Below are 9,552 nucleotides of genomic sequence, written 5' to 3'. Positions count from 1 at the left end.
CAACGCAATTACAAGGTTTTTGAGTTAAATGATTCTCAGATAAAACAGAACATAGAATTTAGTAAGTAAGAAAATATATAAGAAATAAGTAAGTTTCGAATCAAGAATCAGTTCTTATCAAATTTTACAGATAGTTTCAGGTTTTCTCAACCCTTTACTTATAACAAAGCAATTAATATAAAAAAGCAAAAAATTAGCTTAGGCTACTTAAGTGCTAAGGCAGATAGAACTTTTCCCATACTGAAAATAATTAATATTATTATGATCATGATAATGTAGGGAATAAAAGAAATAACAACTTGAATGAAAACAAAAATGAGGAAAAATTTGTTGCTTCGGGAAAATACAATACATTAATAATAATATTAATTGACACAAAGGAAATGGCCTAAATATTCTATTAACAAATCACAATTGTACGGAATGCATCGAATAAATATTGCACTCGAACAGTTATTTAATATTATCCTTTTAAATAACGATATAGGCTGCAGGTATGTTAGCAACTAAGAATTTATTCTATCCTTTTAATGGTACTCAGAATAGTAGTATAGTATAGTATTTTGTTATCTGTGGTAATATTGTGAAAATATAATCAAAAGAATGATATTCATTCCGTAATGTAATGGTAATAAATAGAATAGGACTTATTATTAATTAGATAATATTTTTACAAAAAACTATCGGACTTCAAATTATAGAAGAATCATAAAAATCAGTTCACCCAGTAAAAGGTATGAGCTAGCAAACACAAACATATAAAGTCGGTAATTTTGATAACCTCCTTCTTCTTGAAGTCGGTTGACAAAATATCATTGAACATACAAGAGGTGTTCGGCCATTACTCTTAACTTTTTTAGGTTTTGTGAATATTTGCTTTACAATAAACTATAAGATGTTTATAAATAGTGCGTCGCTTACCTTTCAATAGTTGACGCAAATACTAGAAAAAATTCTTAAATGTAAAACGGTAGTACAATAATACGATATGACTTGTTTTCGACCCAAAGATACCTACACAGATGAAACAAATAAATAAAAGAGTGTACGTACGAGTAAATTATTACTTTAAGTAATCTAAACAATTTAAAAGACGTAACACAAATTGAAAATCTCACGTCGTTTTTGGGCACACGCAAATAACATGTTATGACTGTCTTATTTTTAAATGCTGAGTAAGTAAAGGCATATTTTATCTGTTGTATAATCATTTTTGTAGTAATTTGCTACTAAGAATATGCTGAAGCATTCTTCTAAATGCATTTAGATTTTCATTCATTCAGGACCATAGTGAACGTTCCAGTTAAGTGGTATAATAATAATTTAATTAACTCAAACAACTTCCGGTAGGCCTTGACCAAACCCTTTATTATTGCAATATGAGTGTTAACACTAGTGGCTTTGTATGGAAAAAAAATATCATTCGTAAACCTATACATCAGTTTCGGGACATTGACTATGTCCTGGATGTAAGCCTTGTTACAGAAGTCTATAATATTTCACAGCGGAAGCGACATGATTATTGTAAATTAAAAGGACGTTAGTGTTATCGTATCATCTGTAAAACTCATTATGACTAGCGGACGTGTAGCCTTGCAATTCACAATGATTTCATTCAGCAATGCAGTTTACTCTGAAACCTTCCTAATCTTCCGCCAAACCTTTGAATTCAGTCACGTACAGCTATCCCAATAAAATCTTTAATCTTAATGCGTTTTGTGAAGGTTTTTCCAGATTTATCTAAGGGCACTGAAAATAAGTCTACATCTTTGACACTGACCTTATACTTGAGTTCAATCTTATATATTCATTTTTGTCACGATCGAATTCAACACAACCCTTGTTAACTGCATATTACTCAAAATGTCGAGACTATTCCCTATCCCGATTCTTTTTAAGTTTATAATTCGCAAAGGAGCTGGATTACAGAGGCCTTATGTAGATGTATAAAATAGGACTGGGAAAAGTAAGGAAAAGGAAGTACCCCGACATTATTTGGTGGGGCTATGGAACCTACCTTTCCTGGTGCGTGCTAGCCTTATTCATGCTGAAGCATGCTCGGCTCCCACTTACTGTGCCCTGAAAATGAGAAGTTACGACAGAAATAAATATTTTGGCGGTGAACTCGCAGACCTCTTTTTCAATTCAATGAATTAATTTAATCGTCTTCAATTAGTTTATAAATTTGCATGCTAATCACTACAGAAACATGTGGACTAGAAATATTTTGAAGAACTAGCTAAACAAATACTAAATGCTATGTTTGCAAATAAATATATTATTATAAGGTAGACCTATGGACTACTACTTAGATATGATTTATAGCATATACTTTGATATTAAATTAATACTACCGCCGCCCTCCATTCACTAGTATTATCATGATATCATTCGTCTATAAATGGATAGATTTTTATGCGGCCGTTTATCAAGAGAATCGTAAGGTTACTCCGTCAGAGCTTCGGTTTTTATTGGTGTTAATTAAAAAGTAATTAACGTGCGAACCGAAATGATCCCGTGCCAGCTGCAAATTGCAATTGCAATGGTCTGTACAATCATTTCACATGAAATTCATAAAACTTATGTATAGATAAAAGAAGAAATTCTATGTGTAATGGAAACAAACCGAATATAACGTACGTCAATAAATGCACATTAAAAACTTTATGACAAAGACAGTTATTAGGAAAAAACCTTACGTAACTTCGTTTTGCTACAAATATAAATATGTAATAAAAAACTCCGAAACAAACCCCTTTTTAACTTCATTGTGTTATGTGAATTGCTTGCAGTTTTTCCAAGTATCTTTATCTTAAGTATGTACTACCAGGTTCAGTGCCTATTAACATTGTTTCTCAAACTCATTTTGTAGATAACACTGACTTACCTGTATTATGTTCACGTAATTCTTTAGTTTTTTGCCAAATCTAGGCTTGTATAGTGTACAATAAATTTAGCAATCCTAATACAACTAGTCTTAGGCTATATAAGGCAACGGTAGCAAATAAGCTTAAAGTGAGGCAAGGTCATTCGTCAACAAATTATATTTATTGGAAAATAATTATAATTGATTGCGTAAGGTATTCTAGTGATTATCTGTAATAAACTAAGATAACACACAATTTTAACAAACAATTTCTGATTTTCCAACTTCGGCGGCGCGTGTTCAAAGGAAATTCCCATGAGAATGAGATGCCTCATCGCGGGAAAAAGCCTAAACGCTCTAGCCTTCTAATCATCTCCAATCACAAAAATCATACCATACCATACATCGTTTAAAAACTTAATACCTTAGCTCTCCCAATTGGTAAAAAATGGGATGAGCTCATATAGAGCAGGGTAAGTAGAAAAGCACAGACAACTTCATCAAAACAGATCGAGAATGATCGTTTGTTTGAGAAATATCTTTAGAAGGCCCATTATCAGAAGCAAACGTTTGTAGTTGAATGAATAGCTCATTGAATAAGTTATGTTATTAAAAAATAAAGTACCTATAATATAAAACACTAAGAACTCAACTCTCATCCGTCGATCGATTAGCATAACGTACATATGATCGGTTTTCTCTAAATTGCTAAATTTCCTTTACTAATTCATACAAGGGACGAATCCTTTCAATCAACATACACACTTATTAATATATTATAGCAGGCAGCGGCGTCACCCTGAGTAGGTGTATTCTCTTCATAAGATCCTTCCTTAGACTTAAAAGCTTGAAACTTAACAAGAACATAAAAAAATTGCCGAATTGGTCTTGGTACTCGAGTTTTACGCTAAGCATCATATTAGGCGATTCAATTCAATCTCTCGATTCAGTTTATCAAGTCCTAGCAATTTGCTTTAATTAGCACATCCACCACCTAGCCCTCCTTAATTCCAACTGAGACTTTTGTTCAGGGTAGAATGAATATGTCGCTAATAGATAAATATTAAAGATTTTATTACCTTTTACCTGCACGCCCCGACTCTGCCCGGGTACTGATTTATCGTAATTGATATAATATAAACTATCCTTTTAAGTTGGATAAAAGTGGACATGCTGTATAAATTTGATTAAAATCGGTTGAGTAGCTTATGAGTCCATGGCGGACAAACAAAGTGACACGTAATGTATATATCTTAAGATTATGCTTGAAAGTTGAATGTTCAAATTAAAAAAATGTTACATTATATTATCATCGTGTAAATTCGACTTATTAGTTTAGGAGGAATGAAAAATTTATTGTTATTTTTTATTTTCAACCGACTTCAAAAAAGGAGGAACGTTTGTGACCTCATTATTTTTTAATGGGTGATTTAATTTTGATGCTGCTTTTTTCATTTGAAATCTGATGCCTCCGATGTGGTCCCTTGTATCTGCGATATCACTCGGGCGCATTTTAATAGTACAACTTGTAGTGCCATATAGTCCTTAATCCTTATCCTTACAAGGATCTACTGTATGATCTATCCAAATTGATTTCGCAATTGTGATATGTTACAAAACAGACAGACAGGCACTTTGAATAGCGTATTTTCATTGTGGAAAATATTATTTATCATTTGAATCTAACATATAGTTAAAAATATGAATGAATGACTTCATTCACTTCCAAGTTTAAATGATAATAAGTTTGAACTACATAGAATAATCTATTTTAGGCTCAAGTTAAATGTTTGTGTGATTTGCGGCCGTCATGTAATCTAGCGTCACAGCTATGTGAGGTTTACACGGGTCGATTTACGTCGTGCCTTCATAAGCCTCAGCAAGCGCATCGCTGTCTATTTACATTTAGGTTTACAATTTACACAGGTAACTAACATCGCATGCGACTCAATTATATTCGCCCAAAATGTTGTGTAGAAGAGCTGTTTGTGCCGCTATTGAAATAATGAGATATTCAATTATTCAACATTTGCATCAAAAACAAAGAGAGAAAAAGAATCATGTAACAATCGCGGACGTATTTCTCGACGTAAGGTTTTGGGTGCTTCGGATATTTTAATGGTGGAATGCTTAGATGATTGTGATAATTTTAGAAAAGGATTAAGAATGAAAATGTGATGCTAATGTGCGTGAACACTTTCTTCGAAAATTAGATAAATCCCTGAAGTTCTAAAACAACAAAATTTTGTGGGTCGTTTTCACGGGTTAGAGGGCGATGGCTGATTTTTTGTAATTTTAAAATTGACTGATTTTAATGCCTTTCTACTCTTAATTAACATTGCAGTAAAAATATGAAATAAAGGCAGCTACTTTATAAATTATCAAAAGTCCTTATTATTTTTATCAACATACAAAATGTAATAAAACTGTTTTTACTTCCATTGTAATTTTTTTAATTGCTATTTTTTGTACTAGAAACTGATTATTATAGGGGGCGTTAGAAGAATAAGTTTGAGGACTATTCGTTTACAAGATCGCCTTAATCACCCGCTGCATTCCACCGGTCGCTTCTTGGCCAAAGTGGGGTGATAACCTACTTAGAGGCTGTAGTCACTTGCGACCTAGCCAAATTGTCATTTCGACATTGCATATTATATGCCGCGTGGCAAAAATCCTGCTTCTTTTGTCACCCGTGTAAACCACACATTACTAATTACTGTGCTAGCGTTAAGCGCATCGCTTCGGTAAAATTAATTTTTCTTTGCAAGAAGCATTCGCTCCATTTGAAGCTATAAAGATGACTAATATGATTGTTGTGTTCGTTTCAGTATTACTCATGATTAAGAAATTAATTGTATTTTTCCAGTGAGCTAAATCGAGCGAAGAATTTTTTTACAGCTGTACATAATATTTGATGGTATATTATGATTATATAACATTTCTTCGCTCGTGAGGCGTGAGGATTTACACCAGTCTATATTATGCTAATCCTGGCTATAAACTATCTCAGTCCCAATTTCATTAAGTAGACAGTTTATGAATCTATTTTCGGATTTACACCATTAATAATAAATTATAAAGTGACTAAATATCTATCAGTTCAACAGAAAAATTTAAACATAGAAAAGATCTGTACCAAGCACAATAGATAATTTTGATCAAAGCTGGAGTAACGTATGCAAATTGCAGCTTTAAAGTTTGTGTTTATTACAACACTTCATGACTAGTTTAATACTCTATGCAATCATCATCAAATTCTTGTGAGGTAAATCGCCACATTTATTGTTGTTTGTGAATTGATATTTAGTTTTCGATGTCTTCCAAAACATAATCGAAATTTATTAATGATGTGATCTAGTGTATACTCGGACAATATTTTTTCAAATTTGAATATCCTATTTGGTCTAGCATATTAAAAAAAGTCTCATTAGTTATAAAATAAGGAAAATTGTAAAAAAATATAAAAATGTTAACTACCTGCATAAATTTATGGTTGCGTAGGCCGCACACGCTGAATTAATATTTGATAATATAGGTACCTACTTGTTTATGTTATTATGTACTAGCTTTTCGCTTGCGGCTTTGGACGATTACTGTATAACATTTTATGCTCTGTGCATCTTCGAGAAAGTTATTTACTACGAGTATTTTTAATTTTTGGTATTCTTTTTTAATATTTTCAACTGTCAACTGTTTATTTTAGCAAATACTATTCTGAAAACTCTGAATTATTGTTTAATACCCCTAAATTGTTATTTTCACATAAAATATAGCCTATAAATTGATTGGTTTAACTTATTATCGGAATGAGAGTGTAGTCTTGAAAAAAAAAAAGTGTGCGATTCACACACGATAGAAGTGAAACTTCAATAAATCTACAAAAGAACGAGATGAATATATATAAAATATAAAATAGTATGTATGTATATTTCTGTCTCATTCTTTCCCGGCTTCATTTATACATTTGTGTATTGGTGTCCCTTACCTATCGTTTTTCCGTTGCATCAGGTTTGAAATCACAACGATTCTAAAGAAGTTTCACTTCAAAAAAATCCCTTAGTTTATATATGATTAACGTACACACGAAAAGGAAAACAGAAAAAAATTACAAACCATTGTTTTTGGGTTTATAAAACAACAAAACACCCATACAGCGTAGTAGTTACACTTTTAAAAATATTTAACGTACAAAAATGATCTGGTTACTGGTATCTATGTATGTACCTATAGGTAGATATAGCTTAGCCTTAGAATGTTTCTCACAAATATAAGTGAAAATGGGTCTTGTGATTGTGTAAATAAAATTTGAAATTTTTATTTAAATCACATCGTTACAAAGCCTATCAAAACCTAACATAAATCCCTGTAGCTTTATGTCTAGGTAAGCTTTTATGAATAAAAACAGTTATTTTCATCGTAAGAACATAATACCTTAATAATCCATTCCAAATACGTATTTTCATTTATTTTGTAATACCTATGAGGGGCAAGTAATGATGGGGAAATGGGATATATATTTTCTTTTCTAAGGACTCATGCTTCTGAACATGAAGGTTTTAGCTGCACACCGGATTTGTGTCCTGGAATCATGCAACGTAATAATAGCTGTGGACTAAGCCTATTTGAGGCTATAACTCGATGTTGTGCTAATGTAAGTTGTGTGTATTGTACACAACACTATCTATTCTTATGTTTCAGGTGCTACTGTAGTGTTCTTTCGCAAGGCTTACTGATAAAACCCAAAGTCTTTGTTTAGCTCATTGTGCGATTAGCTTAATCGCGTTTCAGCGGAATGAAGAAGATCGAGGGCTGCAGCGGCGCTTGCGGGGTGCGCCCGCGCAGCCACAACATAAAGTGGCCCCCGCGCGCGCGGCCTTCAGTACCACTTGCGACTTGCGGCTGCCAATACGCCTCCGCGACGCCCACTCTCGCACTGCTTCAACGAGCGTCAACACGCGAGTGTTCACTTTTGAGCGAGTTGCGCGCCCTTTCTCTCACGCAGTGTAATCGTGCTTCGGTACGTGAATGCAAAACCGGACTACTCTCTTGACACAGGCCAGAAAGGAATCCACGGCAATTCGGACTTCTCAAATATTTTTTAGGGTGAGTACTTTGAATATATGCAGATGCGACTGTTTTGCTTTGCGAGTTCGATTCAAGAGGTTTCAGCGGCTTTCCGATGCCGACCGTCTACAAATACATTGCAGTTTTGCGTTGACGTTGCGGAGTCTCGGCCCTTTCGTTTATCAAGTTGCGATCGACGTCGAACTGTTAAGGTTAACAGCTTTGACGGTATTTGTAAATATTCCTGACGCAAAAATATTGCGGACACCGAACGTAGTGTCAAACCGCAAATTTATATTTTCGTCGAGAGAATTTATTTGCGAGTACATTTTAACCTGTCCCGCTGTGAAAAGCAGTTCTCGATTCGATACGTATGTTTGATTCTTTTGTCTTCACCTTATTCACTGGGGACAGGTACGAAAAACAAAAACCTAATATAATAATACACTCAGTACACCGTGAACGTCTTCGGTCGTTATAACAACACTACGGAGCGCCTCATTTTGGTTGAAATATTATTTCCGAAAATTTTATAAAAAAAACAGTTTAGTTTTTTTAATAAAGAAATAGTAACACGGCACTATTTTTGTTCACTTGTCATACATATTGAACATAATATGGCTCATATTTTTATTTATTAATGAAATATCTAAGTACATAATACATTTCCGAATCCAACAACGGTTTTTATCTATTTCTCATCCAAGCAATTATCAGAGTGAAATGCATTATTAAATTATTGATTTCTTGATAAAGAAGTTGAACACGTTTCTCTTCATAAGGAAATAATAAACTACAACGGATAATATTCAAAACCTGTCAAATTGTAAATTAACCGTTACACGAAATTGCTTCGACAATTAAACATCCGCGTCGTTATAAAATAAAGCATTGCTTTCTATGTAATCTGCATTCTATGTTTGCAAATTGGCAAACTAATTTGTTAAACATTGCAAAATTTATTTAATAGACGGTCACTAATGCATTCTTCTATACCTGTTTGTACTGCATTCAGTTTCTATGGAAGATTTTTCTTAAAGTTTTCTCGTTATAATCATATTTATAGGAAAATAGTTCCATTGCTTTTCTTGTAAGGATATTTGCGTCCCTTAAAATGCTAAAAACTGTTTTTAATATTTCATCTAAAAAATGTATTTTGTAACACACAACACTTGGACTGATCATTAACCAATCAAATGCCATGTATTACCGACTGAACAAAGCAGATATTTAAGAAATAAGATTCAGAGTTATCCTCAATTAGGATGAAAAACATTATAACAGCAATTACCTTTTCAACACCTACACACTGATACAGTCTCTGATAGCCTATTTAACACTTATAGACGTATATTTTTATACATCGTTTGACATTTAACTGATAGATAAGTTGAACAGAACATATTCAGAAGTTGTGAAACCGGGCTAATTTAGTATTTTATTATAAATATTGCGCTTGTAAGCAGATTTTAAAACCAACGCTATAATGGAAGGTATCATCTTCAATTTATTCATAATTTTACGTAAAGTAACTATATTTTTTCTGCAAGTACACGCTTTTGTTCATATTAGCAATTTTTGTTATAAAAAGTACAAAATTGCCGCTTATAATGGTGTTTTTG

General features: G+C 32.9%; 1 protein-coding gene across 2 annotated transcripts in view; it reads left to right on the top strand.

Annotated features, from left to right (window-relative positions):
• The first annotated feature begins 7,747 nt into the window (after positions 1-7,747).
• The window catches only part of LOC119835386 (UNC93-like protein), a 52,437-nt gene continuing 50,632 nt past the window's right edge, over positions 7,748-9,552 (top strand). For both annotated transcript variants that reach the window (XM_038360136.1, XM_038360135.1), the window contains exon 1: positions 7,748-7,969. The gene's annotated coding sequence lies outside the window, so the exon portion shown is untranslated. The remainder of the gene's footprint in view (positions 7,970-9,552) is intronic.

The sequence above is a fragment of the Zerene cesonia genome, chromosome Z (assembly GCF_012273895.1).
Source record: "Zerene cesonia ecotype Mississippi chromosome Z, Zerene_cesonia_1.1, whole genome shotgun sequence".
Classification (NCBI taxonomy): domain Eukaryota; kingdom Metazoa; phylum Arthropoda; class Insecta; order Lepidoptera; family Pieridae; genus Zerene; species Zerene cesonia.
This window is presented reverse-complemented; position numbering and strand designations above follow the sequence as displayed.